We start from the raw sequence: 26,818 nt of genomic DNA on the forward strand, positions 1-26,818 counted from the left end.
GTATTACATCCTTTATATCCCGAAGAGTCTTTAGTTTAATCAGATTTATAAAAGAAAGATTAGCTTTACCGAATCTTTCCGATAACGTACGAAAAAATGAAGAAGGAGGAGTTACTACCGCGGGAGGAACGAGTACGAGTCATGCAATGCTATACAATAGGGATGCACCGATACCACTTTTTTGGAATACGAGTACGAGTACTTGCATTTCAGTACTTGCCGATACCGATACCGAGTACTTAATAAAAAAACATGATTTAAATTTACAGGTAACAGCTTTAGTAATATAATTTAACAAAAAAACAAAGGACTAGTTTTCCAGTTTGTTGTAAACTCTGCCTCTTTGGACAACACAAGAGGCATTAACCCCTTACACGCCGCTCAAACATAGACATTTCTTAGACAATGGTATCGATTCCAGGTATCGGGGGACTTTTAACGAGTACGAGTACTTTAGAAAATGTGGTATCGAGGCCGATACCCGATACCAGTATCGGTATCGGTGCATCCCTACACTGAAAAAAATGGACTTGGTGGGTCTTTGAATTTAAATAAAATAAACATGTATATGCAACACAAAATATTTATATTCCTTGTGTAAACATAATTTAATTGATTATGATGAAAATGTTTTGTTTGAATGTAAAATGAACACATTATTCTCACATTGATTAAAAATGATTGAATTGAATACTTAAAGCAATAAAATTGAGTTTGCACACAAAATGGCACCTCCTAAACAGAAGGTGGCAGTAACGCTCAATAAAAAGGACGTCAATCGCCATAAAAGAAGAATAAAGATCGTTTGTTTTGGGCGCCAAAATGAGCAGCAGTCAGTCAGAAGAACTCTCTCAGACGGACATCACGTTATTAAAGTAAGTTCTATTATTTATTTATGTTCACTTTATACGTGATATATCTTCACTAGATAGACAGTTTTTTTACAATATGTAGCCATTGCAATGACTTGTAGTAAAAATGAGTTTGGAGGATGTTGGTGGAATAAGTTAACGTTACAGTCAGTCAGTCAGTAAGTGTAAGGCTCATAAAGAAAAACAGCGTTTTAAAAATGTCAGCTGTATAACGTTATTTCACGTTTGGTAGTTTTATCCGAGTTGAAAACTGTCAGATTTGAGTTGACTTTTGAGGCACTTTTTACTCAGTTGTTCTATGGAAACGGTTCAGGACAAATAAAACGCTAACCAAACGTTATTCTGTCCAGAGTAACGTTATCCATGTAAGTAATTTACCAGATGATATCAATTGACTACATTAATAATGACATTGCGTATGAAACAAACTGTCTGCTTAATCAGATGAACAGACCCGCGTCAGTTATTCGTGACTTCACTACGCCACGAGCAACACTTGATTCAATTAGAAAATGCTTTTTTTAAATGCCTCGCGTGACGTCTGGTATATTAACTGAAAAAATTGCTTTGAAGTGCCACACCTTAAAGCTGACGTTTTCAGAAGAGCACCTTGTTTTAAGATCTCATTTTGTCCAAAATTGCGTCCTATGACAGATATAATACTTATTTCATTATTGCTCTGTGTATGTGTGACCTTCATCATTTGAGGTTGTGTGTTGATTTCACCTCTGAATATTTCCTCTTATAGGTCCATCATCCTTGCATGCGCTACACACTCAAAAGCATTGGTAAGTAATTCCTATCACTGTTTTACTGCTGTTAGGAGCTAAATCTTATTTTTGTAACTAATATACATGTATTATTCTTTGACTCGCAGTACTCAAATATACAATGGTTGGTTAATTTGTTTTCAGATAAATGCTGAATTTAAAAGAATCACTACTGTCTTATGTTCCTGCGTGTCACCTGGACCTCCAATCCAAAAACCTGACGAAACTCTTCTATCAGAAAGGAGGACAGCTAGCAAAAAGACTTAGAACAATCAATGATCAAATGACAGAAGTAAGTAATATAGATTCATAGACATAAAAATGTGTAAACATTGTTGGAAGTACAGAAAATGTAGTATGTTTTAGTTACATCTTTTGGCACAAGGGTCATTAAAACACCTGGGAATATTTAAAGGGATAGTTCACCCAAAAATAAAAATTCTCATCACTTACTCCCTATCATCTTGTTACAAACCTTTATAAATGTCTTTGTTCTGATGAACACTTAAGGAAGATATTTTGAGGAATGTTTGTTCCCAAACCAATCATAAGCCCCATTCACTTCCATAGTGGGGAAATATAATACTATGGAAGTGAATGGGGCTCATGAACAGTTTGGTTGCAAACATTCCTCAAAATAAATGTCTTCCTTCGTGTTCATCAGAACAAAGACATTTATACAGGTTTATAACAACATGACAGTGAGAAAATGACATAATTCACTTTTGCTGTGATTGTCAGGTATGGTAGCACACACTCGAAATGTGGCCTCTTTATTTAACTCATTCCAGTCTAGTAAACACGCACACACACCTGGAGCAGTGGACAGTGCAGCTGCCTTGCTTTGTAACCCATAGATTTGTAACCAATTGTAACATGCTGTGGCAATGCACATGGGTCTGTATACTTACATTTATATTTGTTTGCATTGTACTAATTTCCAATGACACTTTTATTGTAACAGTAACTTTTTTTTCTGTTTCTTTAACTACATTTGTCTGTTTTGTACAGGGCATGGATGAAGTCAGCATCAGTGTGGTCATTTGAAGACACCACTGTTGGGATTTGTGCTCTCAAACAACATGCTTCTTGTGATGAAGAAGAGGATCTTTGTATAGTCCTGGAAGGCATGAAGGTGTTGCAACATCGTGCCATGTTGTTTGAGCTGATGTATGCCTTAAACCTGAGCTATCCTGATCTCTGCTATATTTTTGAAGAAATCCAAAAGATTTTAATGGAACTGCATTGAGCGTAACTTTAACGAACCGTTTCTTTCAGTGAAAGGATTAGAAAGACTGTGCTGCTCATTTATGTTCTTTTTATTTATCTGTTTTAAGTGTTTTTTCCTTATTAAAACATTAACAGTTTTCTGCTCAGAGTTGATTTTGGAAATGGTTGTTGTATTTTGTTTTTGTTGAATCTTTGATTATCAGTTTATACAAATGCTGTAGCTCTGACTTTCTGAAGGATTGATATTTTCCAGTTTGTAAATCCATTTAAAAAATAATAGTACTTACTGTTTTGCATGTCTCTTTGGAATGCAGTGTTTGTGCTTTAGCACTTCTAAATCTACTGTGATAGTAACTATTTTAAACATTTGGGTCAGTTTTACAGATGGGGCTTTTTCTAGTCCCAGACTTTTGCAATGCCTTAATTTGAAAACATATTGCACTGACATATCTTGACATATATCAGTGCCATTGTTTTGTCTCAAGATGTACTCCAGTGTTGTTTTTGTAAGGTAGGTTTGTTTGTAAACTTTTTTTGTAAAAAATATCCTAATAGAACTAGGGCCTAGTCATGGATTAATCTACAACCTGTTTGGGAAATTGCCCCTTTGTATGTACTGCATGTGCTGATTGTTGTAATAGTTATTGACTGTTGTTGAATTAATGTGTAGTGATTTAAATGAATTGATGATCTGAAAGCAGTGGTTTGCCTCAATATCACTAAACTTTTGTTTAAAACTCTTTGCTTTTTATGCCAATGCAAATGTATTTTGTATTTAAAAAAGAAATAAATAACATTTGGATAATTATGGATGATTATTCTGGTGCCAGAAACATAATGAAATTGCTTTAGAGTTACATAATCCCATAATATAAGCATTAAAAAAGCATGTTGGAATTACAGATGAAAATCTAGTCCCCTTACATAATAAAATTACTTAAACATTACAAAATAAATGTGTTATAGTAAAGAGAAATAGCACTTTGAGTCAACATATTTATATTAGACTACTTGAAACAATTAAAATGTTTTGGTCTGACACATAAAAATTAAATGAGGAAAATTATGTTGGTTTAACACAATCGGATTATGTGGGACCGATGTACACATTAAAATTACGTAAATTGAAAGGATTTTTTTTTTCAGTGTACTATACAACACTTATAACTTATGATTCACTACATGTTCGTGTCATTTATATAATATGTACGCGCCTATTTCCAACATAAGACAGAAGTCTTACTTACCTCGTCATGACCCGGTTGGGAAAATAAACTTTATCCATTGTTTCCATAAGGCTGGCTTTCTTCTTCTTACATCCAAAAATACACTTCTTATTTCGTGCCATTGTTGAGTTTTGAAATTAAACAAAGCTGTTTTGTGTGATAAGATGTTTGCAGGTTCTAGCATCTCCCACTGATTGACGGGTGGGCGGGGTTTTCCGGGGGAAGTGCCCATATAAAGAAGTGATACTTATAAACGCTTGAAACGTCAGTTGGACCTGTAATCGAAAAAAACTTTCCGAAACTTGTACAAACCCTGGCGAAGTGCATTTGGTACAGAAATACTCTGTAACACGCCCAACTGCTTTTTTGACACTTTGTCAACATTTAGCATGAGGAAACAACTCTATAACTGCGTTAATGCTTGAAATACCAATGAACCCCCCCCCCCTTAAAGATTGCTGTATGATTTTTCTTTAACAAATTTAGTGATAATGTTATCACCCCAACCCTACCCCAAACCTTAGCATAAACCATACCCTTTTTATACAAAAAAATCTTTTTATATTTTGCAACATAATAGACAGAAATGCTTAGTAAAAATATAGCATTTAAAATATATTTTAAGTTGCTAATACAGTCTTAAAACAGTTGATTAAAATCATGTACTGTCAGAAATAAAAGCATAACAGACAGATAAGAGTAATCACAATATTTCATTTATTGTGAATTTTCAAAAGCAGAACTAAAAGTAGTTAAAATGAAGATGTGCTGAAGCTCCCGTCCTTTCTGGAGTTTAAGAAGTAAAAAAAAATATTAAAGTTATTAATCCATGAGAAAGTTAATCCGGCTTCTCTCTCTGATGGCACACACTTAAAATGTTAAAAGTAAATCCACTGAAAGACAGCAATGTCACAAATCTGTGATGTAGCACACAAGAGCTTCTTCTTCCTTTATTTCTTAACGCCATTCCAGCGAGAACCAGGTAATCCATACACAAGTTTATTCAGACAAGTTGATTTATACACAAGTTGGGGGAGGGACGATTTGGTATCTCCAATTTGCCTAACTTGCGTGTTTTTGGCTTGTGGTAGGAAACCAGAGTAGCCCCAAGCTGACACAGGGAGAACATGCAGAAACTCCACACAGAAAGGCCACCTGCCCTAGCTGGGGCTCGAACCGGGAACCTTCTTGCTGTGAGGCAACAGTGCTACCCACTGTGCCGCCCCCGGCGCACAAGAGCCAATGAGCGTTTGATATCACTGCCGTAAAGCAATGTGTCATTAAGCTTGAGGCGCAATAATTCAATTCAGATTCATAACGAACTTGAGATTTCACGTTTACGGTTACTGATGAGAACTGGGATAAAGATCACTGGATAATAGTGATGGGTCGTTCGCGAACGAGCGGCTCAGAGCTGATTCTTTGTAGCGAACGAGCAGAGCCGAATCTTCAGACGCAGGCTGGGGAGCCGGCTCTTCTAAGGGAGTCGAGCCAGAAGAGCCGAATCTATGAAAAGAGCCGGACTGCCATCACTAAAGTGTAGAGCCGGAGCTTGAGCCGAAAGAGCCGAATCAATGGAAAGAGCTGGACTGCCCATCACTACTGGATAAAGGGCTGAATTTGGATCTGTTTTTGTTTAAAGATGTGGATTACAGCTAATGAATAAAATTAACATCTTTTGTGAATTTGTGTTGTGTTTTGGTGTAATTATAAGAGAAAACGCCTTTTGTGTGTCATAGAAAACTAAATGATTACAGAAATGTTATTAATTTTTAAGGTTTTAAAGTGTATTCTTGTTTAATATTGTTTAATTCTCTGAAAGTCATGAACATTTCATTAGGTAAAAGAGTAAACTGTCTTAAATAAGTCAACTGAAAATATGAAGGAGAACATGTCATTAATATTAGTAAGAAACACCAATGCTAGCTAGTTTAATAATCATGAATAGGAATACATACAAATCTGTACGTCTGTAAAGCTCTGAATGAGTAAATAATAAACGTATGGCTTGCAGTCATCCATATTTTACAGCTGTATCAGTTTTTTGTGTCAGGTTGACTCCTGTAATCCCCAAAGAGCCAGAGTGCTTTACTAAAACAGCTCTCAATGTAAGACGTCTGTAATGAGTAAACACACAACTCCAGGCTGTTTAAAATTGTTGTATGCTCTGTTGGGTATGAAGTGTAAACCAGAGCTGGGTTCACACTAAATAAAGAGTAACGTTTAGCAGTGTTGCATGGCAATCAAATCCGGAACATCTTTCCATAACAAGAGTTAAGACCATTAACGCTGTGTTAACAAGCACACTGACATCATTTTTTTTTTTTGCAATGGGAAAACTCATATCTGCAGGGATCTGGTTGAACAGAAAGTACACACATTTTTTCATGTCTGTGTGTTTCGTCAGGACTCATATGATGACTATTATAAAGCAAGGAAGAGCCAGGATATAATTTAATATCTCTGATTTTGTTTGGCTAGAGAAAGAAACACATAAACATCTCGGATTACTAATTATTATGTTAAAAATGGTGTCCCAACATGATGCCTTAAGTTTGACACTACTGCCTGTGGTTTGTACATGTGTACAACAGTTTGAACATGCAGGAAATAATGTTTTATATCTGAAGCAAAGGGCATGTTTTTAATAAAATTATTTACAATATTTGACACATATATATCCTTACATTTCAAAAGTGAAGAATGTTTACAGGTTATCATTATGAATGGAGAAATATTTTGTAGAATAAGAAGGCACAATGTTATTGATGCTAACTGCATATGACACATTTCATTTTAATTATATGAAAAAATGAATTCAAGCACAGTAGTGTCTTCATTTTTTATATATACCATATGCTTTAATGGTCCAAAAGGCTGTACCAAGGTAAAACTAATCTTATATACATCCATTCATTTCACCTGGGAGATTTTCTTAGGGGATCTTTATTGGTTATTCCCTGCATTTTATAAAGGTCAAGTTCTTTGATGCTTTTGCTCTAATTATTCTGGAAAGGTTTTGTCTTCAAAATGATGTTCACCTGTTCTCCAGATGTCTTATTTCTCCACCCCCCCCCCCCCCCCACACACACACATATCAAGACTCAAATGGAATTCTTATGATGCACAAATAGATATAAAAAAATCTAATTAATTTCTGCCATCATAGGTGCATTGTGTCCAGACAATACAACACACATTCTCTTCTTCGCCCTAATGACTTTTTCCGTGCCATTGTAGGCAAGCTCATGCGGGCCAAATGGAAATAGAGATACAGGCATAATGAAAGGCTTTCTGAGGTGGGATTAGATTTGGTGTGATAGTTGACCCAGCTGGGACAAGACACCATAACTGTATCATTCAGGAGGATTTCACAATCAATATTCATCCTTGTCAAACTAATGAATGGTCTGGATAGGAAGAGGACAGCTGGTACTTGAGTGCTGCTCTAAATGACTTTGACACATCTGGTCAAAAACATCACCACTGATATATTCAACAAGAGACAGGAATGATATGTTTCTAGCCCTAACCCTATTTTTTTTTTCGGCTAAAAGTGGATAACAAAAACACTTTATTCTGTTACACATGCAACATTTTAGTCGAATGGTAATTTTAAATATAAACTACATTTAGATTCATGCACTTGGCTGATGCTTCTATTCAAAGCGACTTACAGTGCCTTCAAGATAGTTATGCATTTTATTATGATTAGCCTATGAGTGATCCCTGGGGATCAAACCCATGACCTTTATGCTTCTAACACAATGTTTTACCAGCTGAGGAACATATAGATTGTATTCTGGATTATACACTTTTTGAAATACAATGTGATTTTGACTAAAGGAACATAGTAAGCAAAGAGATCAATACTTTTAAGCACACTGAAGGGATTATATATATATATATACGCACAACCATTTCTAGGGTTTACAAAGAATGGTGTAAAAAGGGAAAAACATCCAGTATGCGGCAGTTCTGTGGGTGAAAATGCCGGTAACACTTTATTTTACGACCCGCAAAGTACCGCGTAATTAAACCGAATTTACAGCGTACCTATTTGTAACGACAGAGTACCTCTACAGTACGTACTTGTAGTTATAAGGGAACAATATTTTAAGTTTGGGGTAATAAGGGGGTAAGAATATATTGAAAATTATTCTCTAAGTTTTTCATAACTACAGGGTACCTATTGTAATATTACGTGGTATGTATGACTTACGTCTATGGGTAATATGGTCTATGTGTAATATGTTTTTTTTTCATATTTGCTACTTACCTGATGAAGTGTTTTGTATAGCCTACAGTTGATGTCTACAAGCCACGTCGGCAAATAAAATATAACACACAATAAAAATAATAGCAACTTGTACCTCTTTGATCTGTATATGTATACAGGAGTTACCAGGTAACTCTTATATTTGCGGGCTGTAAATTGAAGTGGGGTTTATTCCCCGATTGTTCTGTGTATGTACCAGGTAACTCACATATTTGCGGGCTGTAAACTAAAGTGGGGCTTATTCCCCGATTGTTCTGTGTATGTACCAGGTAACTCTCATATTTGCGGGCTGTAAACTAAAGTGGTGCTTTGTTCACCTCTTGTTAATAAATGTTATAGGGTAAATACCATAAACATACAGAATATTGTTATTTTTTATTTTAAAACAACTTATTTCAAAACATCTTTAAAACACTATAATTAAGCCAACACTTAATGTTTATTATCACATAATTTTTTTTTTAAATTAAAAGTCATGACAATTTTTCATTTTTTTTGCGGCTTGGCTTCCTCTGTTGGTGTTCTTGTCCACTCGGATGATGAGTTGATGTCGTCTCACAAATGCTTTTCTGCATTACATATAAAAAACATAAATGAAAGCCTTCAGTAAATGTTTCTTCACTGTCCCTTGACAGAAACAGAGTTTTCTGAGCCAGTTACGTTATTAACTTTAGGCTTACTTATGTGCTAGCTAACCTGCTACCGTTAGCTAGCAACTTTCTTGAAAAAACATTGTTTGAAATGCGTGAGTCATGTATTAACAAAACCAGTCACCTTATCCAGCATGCGGATCCTGCTAACATCACTCGCAGCCGTACTCCACAGTGTAGAACGTTTTTAAAGCCTCTTAAAGAAATTTCACCTCAGGATCGCGTTCCAGCAAACCTCCTGAAGACTGCCGCGCGTTCTACAGCTGCGCAGTAGCCTACGCATGTAGTCGTCTTTTGCTTTAGCGGGAGCTGATATCTGCTGTTGTTTCATTCTGGTTTGCCATTTCATAAATTATATTTGGCTAAAATACTTGTGTTTACAGTAAATAAATTGCAAAGCACCACTTCAAATATGTCCGCAAATGTAGGAGTTTCCTGGTAAATAGGGAATAAGTTGCTATTTTTATTGTACTTACCTTAAAAAAAAGATGACCACATTAAATCAGCTGGACTTTTGTTATTAAAAGCAAGTAATATAGGCTACTAAAATAAAAGTGATGTGCTTTTATATTTATTTGCCGATGTGGCTCGTAGACATTGATACAACATTCAGTAGTCAATATGAAAAATTCACAATAAAAAATAAATAAAACATAATTTCCCCATAAACTTGACTAAGTCATACATACCACGTAATATTACAAAAGGTACCCTGTTGTTATAAAATACTTAGAGTATAAATAATTTATAATTCTTCATATTCTTACCCCCTTATTACCCCAAACTTAAAATATTATTCCCTTATACCTACAGGCTACCTACCCTGTTGTTTCAAATAGGTACGCTGTAAATTCGGTTTAATTACGCGGTACTTTGCGGGTCGTAAAATAAAGTGTTACCAAAATGCCTTGTTGATGCTAGAGGTCAGAGGAGAATGGGCCGACTGATTCAAACTGATAGAAGAGCAACTTTGACTGAAATAACCACTCGTTACAACCGAGGTATGCAGCAAAGCATTTGTGAAGCCACAACACGCACAACCTTGAGGCGGATGGGCTACAACAGCAGAAGACCCCACCAGGTACCACTCATCTCCACTACAAATAGAAAAAAGACGCTACAATTTGAACGAGCTCACCAAAATTGGACAATTGAAGACTGGAAAAATGTTGCCTGGTCTGATGAGTCTCGATTTCTGTTGAGACATTAAGATGGTAGAGTCAGAATTTGTCGTAAACAGAATGAGAACATGGATCCATCATGCCTTGTTACAGGCTGGTGGTGGTGGTGTAATGGTGTGGAGGATGTTTTCTTTGCACACTTTAGGCCCCTTAGTGCCAAATAGGCAGCGTTTAAATGCCACGGCCTACCTAAGCATTGTTTCTGACCATGTCCAGCCCTTTATGACCACCATGTACCCATCCTCTGATGACTACTTCCATAATGCACCATGTCACAAAGCTCAAATCATTTCAAATTGGTTTCTTGAACATGACAATGAGTTCACTGTACTAAAATGGCCCCCCACAGTCACCAGATCTCAACCCAATAGAGCATCTTTGGGATGTGGTGGAAAGGGAGCTTAATGCCCTGGATGTGCATCCCACAAATCTCCATCAACTGCAAGATGCTATCCTATCAATATGAGCCAAAATTTCTAAAGAATGCTTTCAGCACCTTCTTGAATCAATGCCATGTAAAATTAAAGGAACAGTATGTAGGAAATGTATATCAATTAATCATAAAATTGCCCTGATATGTCACTAGACATTAAGAAATCATTTTCATTTCAAATACTTATATAACTGACAACAGTGGTCCGGTCAGGATATTGTCATTTAAAAAGTGGAGTTGCAGCCCTCAACTGATGTTTATGTTGTCATGTTGTGTATTAGCCACCAGTTGTGTGATTGCAGTACCAGTTTTAGACAGAAGTTTTGTGATTGTAATACCAGTTTTGGCCACAATCCTACATACTGTTCCTTTAAGGCAGTTCTGAAGGCGAAAGGGGGTAAAACACAGTATTAGTATGGTGTTCCTAATAATCCTTTCTGAGGAATAGCAATGCTCCACAAATAAAAATAAAGTTTAGTTTTACAAAGGCTATAAATGTTGCCACTAAGAGTTAAAGACACTTACAGTGTCCATACAATGCTTTAGAGTACATCAGTAGCTGTAGTGTCATGTATTTGTGAATGAGGGCTTGGCTTCGTGTCAGTTAAAGTAACTGTTTGTGTAGGGCGTCAATGGATGAAGCCTGAGGAAAATGAGCGTTCATGGATGAGTGCAGAGGAATAAAAACAACAACATAAACAGAAGGGAATCTTGGTTTATCTGAACTCTTCAACTTTTTGACCACCATGCTCTGTGTTATAATTCCACAGTTGGACAACAATTGATGGAAAACTTTCCATGTCATGTTCATCAGCTTTTACGCTAGTAAATAAACCGGCAGGGCTTTCAGAAAGTATGAGTCAGATGTTTAGATTGTTCGTGTTACAAGTATAAAACCAGCCGTTTAGTGACACTGCAGTGCCAAACAAAAATGATACACTTGATCTCTGATACACTTGATCCCACATGGAAATGATCTGAGCTGAACTGAAAATAAATGGATGAGATATTTACTGTGTCATAACAGCAGTCTGCATGAAATGCTTAATCTGTTAAATGCAGAACAATAACAGACCCTGACAAGCAGCTTCAACACTTAAACACAGAGAGGATTGCAGAACCCACCCCCAAAATTGCTTTAGAAGATTTTGTGGATTATTAGGTGTGTTTAAAATGTGCAGTAATATCAAAAACTGATAATACATTCTCCTTGGAATTACAGTACAAATAATATACTTTTTTTTTTTTGAAAAGACATATTATCTATATTTATAATTAGGGCAAATCTTTTTAACCAACATTGTTTCTGTCACACCATAGGATACAGTCACATATTTTTGTTAACCAAGTTACACACATGTGTATATACAAACACATACACAATATACACAATATAATATATACAATATATTTATTTAATAATATTCCTCACCTTTTGTCGTGAATAAAGTTCCCCTCAGCAATGTTTCACGTTGTCTGCAGGAAACTGCAGTACAGGCCTTCATGAACACACAATTTAGTTAATAGGTCTCAAAATTAATAATAATAATAATAATAATAATAATGTTAATTTTACATCATGTAGAAAGCTTAAACATTTTAAAAAAATAACTTATACATTTAATAAACTTCCTAACCTTTTGTGGAATTAAATGAATAACGTTACATTTCCCCTCAGTAATGCTTCAAGTTTCGGTGGGCAGCAGAAAACTCCATAAGAAGCCTTTGTCAAATAATTCAGTCAGCAATGGTTCATGTTTCCGCGGGAAAATTCAACACAGGGCTTTGCAATTGAGCACACAATTAATTTACAGCGGAGAATAGTTTAACATTACCAATTTAATCGAATACTTTGTGGATATAATTAACACAAAACTAAATAAACCGAAAAAGACCGCAGTAAAGTCACACTTATCTTTAAAACACGAACCTCAGAGCGAGCGAGGGGAATTTGTCATAAAGTTATTAATAAGAAAACCCACCCATTCAGATGAATAATATGATTGGTCAGTTTTTCTGTCACTTAAAATGAGTTACAACCGGACCACCAATCGCAGGCCGTTTCTGAAACCGAAGGGTCAATAATAATAATAATATTTATAATTTGTTTTTAATTAATATAAAAAAATTACAAACAAATTATACAAAGAAACACTGCTTATAGACTTATAAGACCAAAGATTGCCCATTAAATTTACACGAAATGAATTTTATCCACAGTTTAAACACTACATACATTGACATCACAGCCAGCGGTAATTTTCAACAAGACTGGCCGAGGTGAGGCACCGTTGTCCGGTATATATGAGCGCTAAGCGCCCGCTGATTATCTGGAGCTCCCATCGCCAAAAACTCGAAGGAAATGTTTAAATAGATGATATCTTTATGAACCTATACAAAACATACATTCTCGACTGAAATTTTTTTAATTTTGGCACATGACAGAAATATTTCCTAAATCCGTCTGGTCAGCGTTCGCGACCTGCATATCAACCTGAAATGGTTTTTAATTTAAAACAGCTCATTTGTATTACGTTGGATTTATTCAGTATTCACTACATTCGCAGGTACACAATAAGAATAGCTAAATCCTTCACAAAAACAATAAGTAGTTTTGGTGGTGGTTGAGGAGAATCCCCCATTCCTATGTAAAGCGCTTTGAGGTCTGCAGAAAAGCGCAATATAAATGTAACAAATTATTATTATTTTATTTCAGTAATTTTTAAGTAATTTTAACACAAAAATTACCAAATTACATGAAATTATTTTTATTAAAAAAAGTTAACATATTCAATTTCATAAAATCTAAAGGCCTACAGAATGACTTTTTACAGTGCAGTTAAGTAATTGATGTTGATTCGCTAAGGCCTTTGTGACTCCGCTATAATTTATCTTAGTAGTTTACTCTTGTAAATTAAAATGTATTTCTTATCAATTTTCTAAACTCATCAACCCTAACTCACATGACCTTTATTTCCGCTCTTACGCTGCCATTGACTTCCATTCATACGCATGCAAGTAAGACAGACAGGACATGCAAGCTCCTGCGAACAATTCCAAAGTTCAAGTTTAGTGCACTCTGACCTGTGAATTCATATCACGTGTGACCAATAGCAATAATAGTAGCACTGTTGCACAACCCCGTCTTGTTCAACACTGCTTTGAAAGATTATAAAAATACATTTAATAAAAGAAGCTGCCTGGATGACAGTGGGAATAGATGATAGATTTTAATATTTATTAAACAAATTCAGTTTCTCATGGATCTGTGTAGAGCAATCACTTGCTGAAAGTCTAATGTGACTGTGGCATAAGACAATACACAACACTCTTATGCAAATTAAGGTCTTCTCTGGTCCAAAGAAATGTACACATCCCCAAAATGACCCGAATCACTTTTTACCCGAACCTGATGTGCATAAATCATCTTTTTTTTAAAAAGAAAGACACGCTGCTCCATTTATTTTCATTTGTTATCTAATGATAAAACCAAGGTAACTGCTTGCAGTGTGTATTCAAAATCGATTGACAGGTCTGGATCAACGAAAATGGACCTATCAACCAACCACACAATGTCACAAGCGCTCTGGGCAAACAGAGAAGGGGTTGGAAAAGGACTCGATGCACACATGCGAGATAGTTTGGGTCTTCTTGGGTCCGTTCGGCAAAAACACATTTATTTTAAATTACCCGAGACCCGAGGACACTAATATTATACCCACCCCTGAGCCACACATGAAATTTTAAGACCCGAAACCTGCTCAGGTCTTGGGTCGGACCTCAGTTTTTTGGATCTAAGTGGACCCATCAAGACCTCTTATGCAAATGGAGGATAATGGGATAAAGCATTTTGCTGACCTTTATTTTGTCTTGATTCTCAGTAAAAATGTCTTTTAAAACTTACATTTGCCAATGAGAGATAGACTCAAAGATAGATATTTTTACTAAATAATGCTCAATAATTTAATATTTAGCATATTAAATTTTTTTTTGTATATAATATTGTTACTTAAATGTTGTCACTAAAATGTTTACTAAATTCTGAGATAAAAAAATCATTTAAAAAAAATATTTAAAAAAGTTTTTATTTGCAGTGCATATTTCATACACTCAAAGTTCTGAAAAAACTGAAAGAAAAAAAATCATTTTTTATTTGAAACGTAGGTAAAATGATCCACAAGCTGAGTGAAACATTAGTTTGGTCTTTGTTTTCTTTTCCTGTGTAACATGCAGGTGCTCCAGTGTGCAGGACAGCTTTGTGAAATCTTAGACTAAAACACAAACACACACTAACATGCGCTTGTTGTGGCAACTGATGGGATGTCTGTCAGTGGTGAGCTGAGGGAGGTGTGTGATACGTGTGGGTTTGAGACAGAGATCAACAAAAGTGACAGTCAAAACTGATGAGGCTGAGGGAAAATGCACATACCGATCACCTCGAACGCATCCTTCCTTTGTTCCGCATGCTGCCTCTCAATGTGTGATGATGGAGCTCCGCTTTGAGCCACATTATCGTCTGCTCTATCCCCCACTTCGCTTTCTTTAGACATCCGCTGACAGTAATCGCAGCGTGTCGAAATGCAACAGGTAGTTCAGGAGAGAAAATAAAGCTTTGTGTAATTGGATTTCTCTGCTTTTGAATCAGAAAAGCGAGAGTTGTCTTGATTGCAGGAGCTGCCGGCAAACACTTGGTACTGACTGCATTTTTACTGCATCTAAGATCTGTAAGAATACTGAAAATAACTGAAACCAATGTATTTTTTTTAAAAAACTAAGAAAAAAATATATATATACAAAAGTGATGATGTCCAAAGGGGCAAATTTAAACACGATTTGCTTAATGCCTCTAAGGTTAGATTATACCATCAAAATATGAGGTTTATGGTACAAAATTGACTAACTTTTAAATGATGTATTGGACAAAATAAGCAAGAAAAAAGCAAATGTGGCAAATGTTGTAGTAAAAAATAAACAAAGTTTAATAAAGCACACTGACTACAGTTTGATCTGTTATTAATGTTTGTTGATCCTGTAGTAATATTCTTCTCAAAGCTGAGCTTCAGTTTATATTTAACACACACACATGCACTGAATATTTTTAATGCATCTTTAATAAAATATTTGAATAAAGAGCAAAAATATTAACCGTTCGAAGTTGACCTTACTTTTAGCTAGTACAGTACTGGCTTAAGCATACATTCGTTTAGCCATGCAGTTTGAAGTTCACAAGATAGATGCATTATTTATGACATTTAGCTATCTGACTCAGGTATGTCTCAAATAAACTTATTTTAGACCATTACAGCACTCTAATGCTTGGGTTATTTTTTACCCATAATGGGTAAATATTGGACAGAACACACCGCTGGGTTAAAAATTATCCAATGCTGGATAATAACATTGGATAATTTTTAACCCAGCATGTGTTAGTCCAATATTTACCCATTATGGGTAAAAAATAACCCAACAATTTTTAGAGCGAGGAAACATGTTATATAAATATAAAACAGGCATGTTTTAGCCACCCTTTAAAGGAGTCATATGACACGATTCATGTTTGTCTTTAGAGCATTAAAAGATGTCTGTGCATACAGATGATCTGTAAAGTTGCAAATATTTAAGTTTAAAATCCAAAGAGAGCCTAAAAGTTGAGCCTCATCCACACGTTCCTAAACTGGCTCTTATGAACACACCCCTGCTGATGGACGTCATACAGGAGGGAACATTTGCATAACACCACCCTAATCTACAGTACTGTATATGCAAATATAGAAAGTGCAACTTTCATTCGCACTGTAGTATTGTTGCTGCCACCATGTCGTGGAGATGCTGTGTTTTTCCTTGCAAAAGGCAATCTATACTAGTCAACATTTAAAGTGGATCAAAAAAGTTCATCAAAGTTGCCCTAAGACAAAACAGGTATTGGTTATTGGTTTTAGGAAACCTTTATGAATGGTTTTGAACAAATGTTGACTAGTGTACTTTGTTCTGCATTCCAATAGAGTAAACAATAAAAAATAAATGGACAGTCAGAACAGTACACCTCAAACAATTGATTGTCTGCTGCGCATTTACTTAAATAGATTTCTGGATGTGCACAAAGGCTTTGTTTAAAAAGTAGAGCAATTCCAACTTTGCAAGTACACTTTGGCTCTTCCGATTTACAGCCTGTAAGTATTCTATGTTTTCAAACGTGGTAATGCTGGGTACACACCAAAATATTTTTTTACATCTTATAAAATTTTCAAAATGTGATAGTGAGACCACAAACATAAGGATACAAAATCCTAGATCTAACCGTTTTGCTCCTATAGTGTTTGGTGTGCCATGATGTGTTAAAGATAGCACACCACACACAAACAGATTTTCAACCAGTCTCGACTGTGAACACAGGAAATTTCGCAAAATCTCATGAGTAGCATAAGCATGGCGGACGATATGCAGAAAGAAATTTCAATGATAGTGTTTGGAATGATGTTCACAAAAAATTAAAAGGAAAAAGAATAGGGTTTGGGTGAAGTCGTGGAGACAGCTGGAACATAATCTGTACACGTTCACTTTGCACAGGGCCGACCCGAGGCATAAGCGAACCAAGCGGCTGCTTAGGGCCCCGCCGGCCACCAGGGGGCCCCCGCCCCAATCGTTTTTTTATTTTTATTTTTTATACAATTAAATAACTTAAACAGGTAATATAAATGGATGAATGAATGAATACGAATTTATAAATGAATAATTAAAGACAAGAAAATTTTGATTTGCAGACAACTATGTGTCTGCAGTGCTAGCGTTTTAGTCAGGCGCAACATAGACACCTGCGCCACCTGCGCGTCGGCGGCGGCGCGCAAGTGCACAACGTCGTCACTCACTGTAAACAATGATGAGCCATTTGACATGTCAAAAAAAAGGATATATCCCTCTGGGGCCGAAAAGAGAACAAAGAAAAGGACCGAGGATGAGAAAAAAAGAGCAAGATAAAGGTATGTTTGCATGATTATATACAGTATGTTTAATTTGTGTTAGTGGTGTGACAGATCGACGTTAATCCGTGACCGTGATCGACCCACGGTTCGGCTCGCATGCGCTTAAATAGTGAAAGTTTATAATTTGCACGTGTTTCAAAGGCTTGCAAAAGTTAACATTTCAAGTGATTTTAAACAATTTATCCCGCAAAAAGGCGCTAAAGTGAGCAGTATTCTGCAAGCCCATGCGGTTTAAATTGTCCAGCCCAGCTCCCTTCAGAGATCAGAACACTAACACTTGATGTTTAAACTTTAGAGAGAGTTACGCTATTTTGTGTCATACTTGTAGTCCATTAACATATATTTGAGGAATAGAGCACTGAAAAGAACATAACGTTTTTATGCTCCGCCGTCTGTATTTCCGTCTGTGTGAGCGCGCCGCGTATAAGTGCACTTAGTAGGGCACACATAAAATCTTTCTGTTCTTGACAGGGCACATACAAACAAAATGATCTCCACAGTACTCTTTTCCAATAAAAACAGTTGTTTATGTCTTTAGACGGTTTATGTATAGATTAGGCAGAAACCAGGTCCGTGCTTCTCTTAAAGAGACAGTAACCTTAATTAACCTACTTAAGTCTGTGTCATTAATGTTAATCAAACCTTCCAAGACAAAGAGAAAATCACTTCTGTAGCTCTAAAAAAGAATAATTATATTTAATTCATACAATAAAGTGTTATGATTCATTTGATTTGATTTCTGTTCCTAATGCTAATTTTAGCCCTTACTTAAAGCGTAACTAAACCCCTGGTCAGAGGCTGACTCCACCCACTGCAATATTTGAAAAATGCAAGAAAAGTGGGCAGATCCCAACGGAGATAGAGGGGACGAACTAAGCTCGTATCAAGTGTGTGGTGAGATCGTAACAAGGGCGTGGTGAGCTTGAACCTGCTTACGTCACGAGTCATTTCTTGGACCCAACATCCAATAGGAAAATTCAACTGCAGTAGCCACCGTTCAACCTCAAGAGGGCAGCACTCAGACGTTTTTACACCATATATTGTAGTATTGAAACACTTTATATCCAAATGTCAAAAAACTTACTAAAATCAATGAACAGCACTAATAAAGCATCATTCTTACAGATCATTAACTAAAAAAAGTTGGTTTGGGGTTTAGTTACTCTTTAATGTGCAACTTTGTTCTTTTTATAAATGTTTGTAAGTAATTTCTTCATTTTTTTATTAGTTTTTCCAACCCCTTATTCTGCTGATCCGAAAAATTATCAGATCTGTGCCTCAAAAACCATAATGTGATCCGAACCGTGAGTTTTGTGATATATCACACCCCTAGCTAGCATTGCTGTATGTGTTGAAGTGAACGTTCCAACATCGGTAACGTTCCAGCTTCATAGGCAAAGCACATGCGCTCTCTGTCTAAGATCTTTGGTAAGAGATGGTATTGGACTTTATGAGAATATATACCAATACCATGTTGGGTAGGGAGATTTCTGTGATGAAAATGGACTTCAATCTTATTTATATGGTGGGTAGTGATGTAACAGTGCTATCCTATATTTATTTATTTATTGCTTGTTGTGTAAGTAATGAAAAATAAGCAAAATAAACTCATTCTGCTCGATCAACTATGCACTTATCCAATGCTATTTTTTTCAGGAACACTGTTGAAGTACTTTGTAGCACAACCAACTCCACCCGCCCCTGATGTTTCATCAAGTGTCAGTGTCTCCACAGCTGATGATGCAGCAGATGAGGTTTTTCTTGTTGGCCAATGTTAACATTCCATAGCCTGTTAATATGACATGACACATTGAAGAATAAAGTATTTTATTTAAGTATAGATTTTTTTCATTATTTAAATTATTATTCATTTATAATGTAACATTAGAGCGTGACATTTGTGTCCGCGTGGTGGGAGGGGGGCCCCCAAACACATTCTGCTTAGGGCCCCCAAGAGGCTCAGGCCGGCACTGACTTTGCATCAACTTCACTTTGTGCTGCGTCATGACTGCTTTCGTCTTCCATCATCTCATTTTCTGATTGGATATTGTCTCGTTTCACGTAATAATCTCAAGAGCTTGCGCACATTTGTCTTCGGGGTTCCCCCAACACATCAAGATTTCTGATCGTAAATACTAAACATATTTAATTGGCCCAAAATCAGCCCGAATATCTTTTGTGCTACGTTTACACGTGGGAGCTATTTTCATAAACAGACATTTCAACCACTCCGGTTTCAAAAAAAATATCGTGCACACATGTCAGTTTTCAGAAAAGTGTTCATGTACTTGTGCATATATGCCTTCAAGAGAAGCTCAAGCCAACGTAAGCCAATCATGACTGGTGATGCGACTGGTTCTTCGTGTTGGAGGGAGGAGTTGTTGCAGTAGGTGTTCAATGACGTCAAAGTACCACGAGAATGATTCGAAATTAGACCTCTACGTGTGATTTCTCAACTTGCTCTCACGGTACATTGACATTATCCGTCTGTCGGTTTTTGCACCGGCGCATGAAATCGAACACGTGTAAAATTGCCGACCTCCGAGCACTCGTATCTGCTCTTCGACATAATGGAGCAGCTGTATTTGCAAATACAAACACACGAAACGAGTTTGCACGAACATAAATGTGATCATGGAAGCATTGAGATTTGCAGTCACAGGTAAACATAAGTTGCACTTTTGACGTAGCGAGCTCTGGCGCATACTGTGACGTTGGCCGCCTGTGACGTTGGCCGTGCAACCAAAGATTTTCAAGATCTCCACTCTGGCCAGAGTTTCAATCGGTTTCAAAGGCGAGTTCTCCATTTGCGTGTAAACGAGGGACACAAACGAAGGTAAATGTCTCCGTTTTTCAAAATAACCATGTATGTGAAACATAGCCTTGGTGTGTACCCAGCATAAAATGCATCACTTTTCCATTTACACAAATGAGGTATTCGGCCAATCAATAAGCAGTGGATAGCTTTGTAAAAAAATCTATGCGTTTTAGAAAGGTAGGGCATAGAGGAGAAACAATATTGTAGGGTAGCTTTTTAGCAACCAAATAAAACATAAAAAGCTTGTACTTTCAGTAGTGGCGATGTTTGCATGTAGTTTTTACAACACGAATGTACAAATAAATCTAAATTTTATTATTGGACTGTATGGCAATATTCTAAAGTGCAACATTTTCTTTGCAGGACACGCTTATTGATACTCATTAATGTGTTAATGTTTGATCTTGTTTGTTGCATGTGCAGAGAAATTTCTAGATTATTTCAAAATATTTACAATTGAAAATAAATTTAATAACAAATATACAACTAATGTTTGCTGGTTTGCATATGCAATTGGCATCTCTTGCAAAAGAGTGTTATAGTCAGTAAAACATAATTTATTTGCAAGGTAGAGCTCTTTCCTAATGTGTGTCACATTCTGCATGGCCACCATTAGCGGGTGTGACGCACAAGCAGATGAAATACTGCCCCAAGCCTTTACTCTGATGCTTAAGTGGTTGATGGTTGCACAATCTGGGGAAGTGCTGGCTTTTGTTAACTTCTCTTTTCATAAGCCTGCTGGCCCTTTCTCTATAAGAGCTTGACTAGAATAGCTGTATCAGTGCATGCATCAGACATACTGTAGATTGGCATCTGAGGCTGGCATGTTTTAGCTGTGGACTTTTAAATGGAGCATTTATCTCCGTCCCGTAGACAGCCAGCACAATATTGTAAAATGCAGGGCCGGGTGTTTTGGCCAAATAACGCAAATCTGCACCGTAGTGGTTTGTTTTCTTACGATTGAAACTTGATAGAGTAGTGAGTACACAAGGTCAGGGGTGGGTAGTAAAGCACTACACTTACATCATTACAATACATGGAAAAAATCAATGGAAGATTAAAAGGATTACAAGATTTTGTGGTTTAATGGGCTGAATACTGGGTAACAAAGACGACTTTAAAGTATTATGAAGAAACTGTTCTCTTCTTGCGAGACATAAAATCCAGAACTGGACAAACAGTCCAGGTAGCTTGACGCAGGGAGTTGAACGGTATTTCATCAGATGATGTACATCTGGGGTTTTCAGAGTGACAAAACCAAAGTGTTACAAATTACACTTCCAGTTAAACAATAGACTAAACTGATCTATGTAGATTTAGATATGAAATACGGGGTTATAGCCGAACACCTTCAAGTCTTTAGGGAACATTATGAGGATCACTGTATTTTTCCCCAAGATCTCTGGAAATATAGATATTATTGGAGAGACTGACTACAAGTGTTATTGGATTATATTTATATGGATTTCTCTGAAGCAGAAGTGAGGTCTACAATAAGTGATTCATCCAGAGGAAAGGAAAAAGGAAACAGATTGACTATATAAATATTGAGCACTTGTTTTGTGAAATAGAGAGCAAGAGTTTCCCTGATACTGAGATGAAAAAAATTTTGCAAACAAGTAAGATTGTGGAGACTATGCCAACGAGTAAGGTTGCTTTTATTTTAGCTTTTGGCCATGGCAGACATACTGTAGAAGCATATTTCTAACTAGTTAAGCCCTAGCCAAATCCAGCATACAGTATGTAGCCAGCAAAAATTGTGGTCCAAATTCAATCATTGGTTGAACATTGTCTTGGTCCTATGCCTTTCATTGACGACATATATATTCATAAAAATACATTTAGGTCTGGTTTCACAGACAAGGTTTAGCTAAAGCCAGGACTAGGCCTTAGTTAAATTAAGGTGTTTAAGCATCTTTTATAAACATGCATTAAATAAAAACATTACTGGTATCTATCTTGAGACAAATCAATGGCACTGGCTATTTTTTAAATCAGTGCAAGTTATTTTCAGTTGAGACAACTTAAACAAGTCTTAATCTGGGATTAGCCTTAAGCCTTGTCTTTGAAACCAGGGGTTAGACAATTTAACATACTATTGTGATTGCTGCCAGGATGTGAGGAGAATTTCAACCAGCATAACTAAAAATGTTTCTAGATGAAATCCATTACACTGCCTTTAATAGTCAGGATTGGGGTAAAATTTTAATTCTGTTGATGAACTTATTTTGCGATTTTATTTGAAACTAAATATAACGATTCATTATTAAAAAATAACTATTAATTACTATTAATAACTATTAACATTATTAATATTCTTTAACATAACAGAATAAAGTTTCATACCTTTTGCAAAGGGGTGTTTGTGTACAGGGCCGGAGTGGGACTCATTTTCAGCCTGGAGTTTCATGCCTTAGGCCGGCCCACTTTAGTTCTCGACTGACTATATTAAAATAATATCATTAAATCCTCAGTGGCCTAAGTCTGCAATTCCTTGTATTATTTAAATATATAATTTCCAATTCAGTGCAAATACAGTACAGTAAATAAAACAAATACAGTAATTATGATTTTTGCCATAATCGTGAAGCTCTACCATTAAGTATTTTAATGTTATCAATTAAATGTACTCAAAAAAATACTGAAAGGGAACAAATGTGTTTGGGTTTTCCCTTATATTTCCCCTAACCTGTTTGAAAACCCCGATATACACTACACAAGCAAGATTTATCAAGTATGCACAGGAAACAGATGGAAAAATAAAAATCCTTATCTCAATTTTTAAACGCACCCAAATATTGATGTGTCTGAATCAAAACTCATGTTCATAGGGGAGTGCTTTGAAAAGCAGAAGAAAGCGGCATGTCCTGTGTTTTCCATGCTTTTTAGATTTTAATGAACCCTAATGTAAGAATTATTCCAATAAGTGGTTGGGACTCAGGACACAATCAACTTGTGTATAAGGCGGTGGCGACATCTCCAACCTGGAAATTTTGCAAGTTTGGCTGAATAATATTGTGAGTGCTGGCAGCATAGGGACAGCAACCTTCCACCCGGTGGATTGACAACATCAGCCTATGTTGCAAAAAAATAACAGACTGGTCCACCGTGAATTCTCCCGGTCCACCCGATGGCCAATTTAAGGCCCAATCCCAATTCTATTTTATCCCCCTCCCCCTTGCCCTTACCCCTACGCCAACCCTTGCCCCTTGAAACAGAGTGTCAAGGGGTAGGGCTGAAAATATTCACCTAAGAAGTAGGACACCACTACTAGACCGTTACACGTCATCATAAGTCGTTGCTAGCTCCTACGTCATAGATGCTCCGATGAAATAATACAATCAAATTTTATATTTAATGAAATTATTTAAAAAATATATGTTGTGGAACTATCACAAGGTCAATAACATTAGCAAACTTTTTCATGCCGATTTTTACAAATCTTTTTTCTGAGAACATAACCGTATACATAAAACAAGTGATTATTTGTTATTAAAATTCTTTTTAATGTCCAAAAATACTTAAATTTATTGGAAATTTATCATACCCCTTCGTCTGAAGTGTGGTCCTGAAAAATCTTCGTTTGAAGGGCTATCTGCCCTTTACCCCTACTCCTTCCCCTTCAGCCAAAACAGAATTGAGACACCCCTACCCCTTCACGTGAACGCGCGAAAGAAAGGGGAAGGGGAAAGTGTAAGGGGAGGAATTGGGATTGGGCCTAAGCCTGTTTGATTGTTTCGAACATAGTACTGTACTTTTTACATTAATATGTGTGATTGTATGTATGATCTGAATGGTACGTCACTCTGTTTCCTCTGACATGTTCATGCAAGGCTGAGTGCTTGAAACCAAGACTTTTGCCCTTTTTGGTGCAATTATGCATCAATGGATCAGCAAGCAGATAGTGGGTCTCTCTCTACTTATGGCCCAGCTTCACACAGAGTAATGAGCTCTCTGTGCTGAAGAGATTAAAATAAGTATCAACATTAAGTGGATGGTCAAAAGGGAGCCAAGTGGGCCAAGCTGTTCAGCCATAATGGTATGATGGCAAAGCCTTTTTTAATTAATGCACTTCAAGTATAGAAAAAGGTCTAATAATGTTGCCCCAGAGACAACGTGTACATTGTTCATATCTTTCAACAGCCATTGAAAACCTATTAGCAGTCACAATTCTTGAAAGAAACCCAACAAGCAGTATTTAAAGGGTCTGGCCATCGTCTCATAGGGTTTGATTTTAAATAACACTGCACTATATGTCCATTGCTATGAGGGAATTTACAAGAATTAAAATTTTGAATCGAAAATAAATTCTTTGGCATTTTACAGCAAGCCAAGCAGAGCAAAGGGGCAATGCTTGTTTTAGGATGAGGAAAAATTGGGCAAAATCTTTCACCCAACTTGAGCTGATAGTATCATGCAATCCAAAAAAATACTGTCAGGGCTGCATAGTTTGGCAAAATATGACTGTATTTGAATATACAAAAACAGAAAGACTTTTCCAAAGTTACATTTTAGGAAGAGTTTTAGGCAGCGAGCCACTCACATGAAAGAAAGAAGTCAAGAGGTGGATCTTAATGAGTCCTCTGTTTAGATGATTTTAAAATGTATGTCAGGGATTGGCCCTTGATACAATGAAATTAAGGACAGTACAAATACAGCACAAAGACCATGACATCACTATATTTGTGAGACTCTAAGATATTATTGTTTAGTCTTTGCCGTCACCCTTCATGTCGATTAAGGGATGAGGTAAAGGTATCAAGTCCTTTTTTTTGCATTTGATTTCCATTTCCAAAAAGATACGTTATAAGTGGCGACTGCGAGCAAAGAGTCTCTGCTTCGAAGTACTCTAGACCCATGTGGAATTAAGATGGTGAATTCATTAAAGCCATGTGCAAGAATTCCCATTGAAAAGGACGTTCTTGATCGACTCAAAGTTCCCAACCCGGGGGTAACACTGAATGATTACATTCATAATGCCCACAATGAACTACTTGCCCCTCTGTGACGCGATGTGAGGTGGCCTCTGTGTGCGAGTGCCGTGTGACTTGCTTCATGAGACGTGCTGGGTGAGATTGCCAGGACCGACTCACCCCCATCCATACTGCATCTCTGACGCTGGGGTGTACGTGCCGACTGGCAGCATCCCCTTTAGAGCCCCCCTCATTCTTTTCTCCATCCCATTCTTCCTCTCTGAGCAAGTGTTTGTACCCCACACTATGCCTCTCTCACCCTTTGTGCAGCATCAATCCATAGTAACCGCCTGATGCCGCCTCTTGTTCACAAAGTTACAAACGCTCAAATGGTTGAACAGTAGAGAAACCCAGATTTACATCCATGGCACATCTCTCGTAGCGTAACAGAACCGTGGCTAGTCATGTGGTAGTGTTTGAAAACATTCCCACGATTTGGATTACATGATGTTATGACATGCCTGAGTTCCTTGCAAACTTTGCCTATTCGTAACAAGATGTATTCTTACTGTTCACTGCCAGGGTTTTATAGAGTAAATGATCAAACAAGCTTAGTCATTTTCCATCTCTAACACTGGCAGTAGCTTGTGTTCCCCTTTTCACTTCAGCAGCTCTGTTGGAATAATTAATTACAAGCTAAATTAATGAATGAAATTAGAGCTTTCTGGAAACCACATAGGAATTCTGATTCTGAGAATGAGGTTTGAGGTTAAACTATGTCCTGCATAGCACTGTCACGCAATCTAGCAATCGACTATCTCATTGTCTCAGTCCTTTGTGTGAGATGTGGGCATGCATTACAACTCACATTTGTCAATAGCTATGTTTCTATCCCAAGTTGCTAATTCAGCTTATGCGCAAAATTGAAAAATTGCATAACACGTTGCGAATAAAGCACCATTCAGTCGTTTGAGGAGATCAAAAACGCAATTTTCTGCAATGAGATAAAGCCACTGTAGGTATTTTCGTATATGAGAAAGCCAACACCGGCTCACTTGCCAAACATACTTCTGCCTACATTTCTGCATAACCTAAAATATGCTGCTGCATGTACATTTCGCTGCATCTTTCGATGTAATGACCACTAGAGGCATTTAGGACATTTATGGACATTTTGTGCATTTATTCTGCAATATCTCAACCTGCACATAAAAATAGGTGGATGGAAACATGCCTGAGATAAAATTTCACTTGTGACTGTAGACATTGGTGTTCTGATAAACCTGAGCAATGGTACCAATGGTTTGATTTAACTTATACACTGTGACTATTTTCAGGGGTTAAAGATCACTGATAAGATGATCTCTGTCACAGTTGTGTTTTGTGTTCATGTCTTATATTATGACGTTTTGTGTTCAATAGTCGTGACTTTTATTTTGAAAGTGTTCATTGTAATGGTTGGCTCT

At 36.7% G+C, this 26,818-nt stretch overlaps 1 long non-coding RNA gene across 1 annotated transcript; it reads left to right on the forward strand.

The window, feature by feature from the left end:
• Positions 1-881: 881 nt before the first annotated feature.
• Positions 882-3,680, forward strand: LOC135728246 (uncharacterized). Its single transcript, XR_010525467.2, has 3 exons — positions 882-1,660; positions 1,787-1,934; positions 2,654-3,680. It is a non-coding gene; the product is annotated as an uncharacterized lncRNA (long non-coding RNA).
• The last annotated feature ends 23,138 nt before the right edge of the window (positions 3,681-26,818 follow it).

The sequence above is a fragment of the Paramisgurnus dabryanus genome, chromosome 13 (assembly GCF_030506205.2).
Source record: "Paramisgurnus dabryanus chromosome 13, PD_genome_1.1, whole genome shotgun sequence".
NCBI lineage: Eukaryota > Metazoa > Chordata > Actinopteri > Cypriniformes > Cobitidae > Paramisgurnus > Paramisgurnus dabryanus.